The sequence below is a fragment of the Chinchilla lanigera genome, unplaced genomic scaffold (genome assembly GCF_000276665.1).
Source record: "Chinchilla lanigera isolate Chin_1 unplaced genomic scaffold, ChiLan1.0 scaffold00009, whole genome shotgun sequence".
In the NCBI taxonomy this organism is placed as follows: Eukaryota; Metazoa; Chordata; class Mammalia; order Rodentia; family Chinchillidae; genus Chinchilla; species Chinchilla lanigera.
Genome location: NW_004955410.1, coordinates 36,392,266 through 36,394,371, shown reverse-complemented (window position 1 = coordinate 36,394,371; position 2,106 = coordinate 36,392,266). Strand labels below are relative to the sequence as shown.

Sequence of the window (2,106 nt, the reverse complement as noted above, 5' to 3'; positions counted from 1 at the left end):
CTTGAACTCACAATGATCCTCCTGCCTCAGCCTTCCTAGTGCTGGGATCACAGGCGTGCGCCACCACGCCCGGCCAGTGTTATTCTGAGCTTCTGCCTGCTGAGTCTATCAGTTACTCAGAGAGGGAGGTTGATTTCTTCAATTATAATAATGCCTCTTGCAGTTCTGTCTATTTTCCCCCCAAGTATTTTGACACTTTTTTGTTTGGTGCAGACACATTAAGGATTAGTATATCTTCTTGGAGAGCTGACTTTTTTTTTTTTAATTAATGCCCCTTTGTCTCTTGTAATTTTCTCTGTTCTTAAGTCTGCCTGATACAATATAGCTATTCCAGCTTTTTACTTAAAGTATGCTGTATCTTTCTCCATTTCTTTGCAGTCATCTGTGTCTTTATATTTATGATGGATTTCTTACAGACAACATAGTTGAACTTTGTATGTTTTAATCCACTCTGACACTTTTAATTGGCTGCTTTAGATTATTCTAATATATAGTCAGTCACACCTTGATGTTTAACTGCTGTGAAAGGCATCAGATTTGATACTTTGACCCATTTTGGTGGGAAAATTTTGTCTCAGTATTTGCCATTTTTTGGACACTCAGTACCTGCAAGAAAGTGTTGGTGTGGATTGCTAAAGTTTCCAGTGAAAACAGTGTTTGGTACTCATTGTTTTAGTACTCATTGTGCCTCCTGGGCCTAATTAATGAAGAGTACTTCATTACCACTGCAAAGTGATTATTGATATAGTTAGATTCATGTCTTCTATATTTTATTTTTTCTGAACTTACTCTTTTTTTTTTTCTTTCTCTGGTTTGAAATGAGCATTTAATGTGATTTTATTTTTTGTCTCTTAACCTGTCAGATATACTTCTTTTAAACTTATTTTTGGTGGTGGTCCTGGAGATTGTAATAAACATTTATGATTAAATCTGTCTTTAAAATAGCAAAATATTGCTTAAAGAACAAGAGCACCTTATATCAGAATGTTTATTATTCCTTTATCTTGGTCTGATGTAATAGGATACTACAGATTGAGTGATTTATAATGTTCGGAAATATATTGGCTCACAGTTTTGGAGTCTGGAACGTCCAGCCAGCACCTTTTTGCTTTATCATCTCATGGCAGAAAAGGCAAAAAGGGGACAAAAAGGGGAAGGAGGAAAGGACACAAAGTAAGACTCAACTCATTCTTTTCTAAGGACCTTCCTTACTCCTGATGTCATGTCATTCCCACAGTAATGGCATTAATCTGTTCAGCATTATTTGCAGGACATACATACTTTCTGTTATGCCATTCTTATCTTCATGGTTAGTTTAGCATTTTTAGTTTAGAACTAAATTTTAGGCTGAAGCTTTCGAGTCATTTTTGGTCCGTACGTTCTGTATGAAAGTTTGTTCTTTAGTGGGTTTTTCAGGAAGGGCTCAAGGAACATGTTAACTATACCTTTAACTTGAAAGACAGTTAACTATAAAGACCTAGGCTTGCAAATTTTTTTGTGCCTGAATATATTAAAATTTCCTGTTTTCTTATATCTGGAATATGAAATAATAAGTCATTTTACATAATTTTCATTTGCTTATTAGTGGCTTGATATTTTATCTGAATGCTCAAGAAAGTTAAAAAAACTGTCAAGCTAATAGATTGTACAGGGTTATCTTCTGAGTTGAATTTTCCTAGTAAACTATGTATCTTTGGTTCAAGTTTTAATTTAGGAAAATTTGCTTGAAGCATGAAATATTTGTATGTTTCTACATGAACTTATGACTGCTACTTTGTTTTTGAGTTTTTTTTTTATTTTAAAGAGTAAAAGAAGGATAACAGTAATAAGGGGGCTTACCAAATTACAGACAAGTGGTAGGAAATTATCAATGGTTGTTCTTTTACATATTGTTATCTACAAGATAGTTTCTCCAGAAAACAAATAGACAAATAATTTTGAGTTACAGATAGAAGAGGTAGGAGCTTATCAATAGTTGTTGTACTATACTTTGGTATCTTCAAAGTGGCTTCTAAAGAAAATAAATAGAGCTATACATGAGTGACCAATTGAATAATCATTAGCTATTCTCAATAGTGGTTGTAGGAAACACATAATAATAAACAT

At 33.5% G+C, this 2,106-nt stretch overlaps 1 protein-coding gene across 4 annotated transcripts in view; it reads left to right on the top strand.

Annotated features, from left to right (window-relative positions):
• Mkln1 (muskelin 1, intracellular mediator containing kelch motifs) overlaps positions 1-2,106 on the top strand; it is a 316,551-nt gene that overhangs the window by 174,166 nt on the left and 140,279 nt on the right. The gene's annotated exons all lie outside the window — the stretch shown is intronic.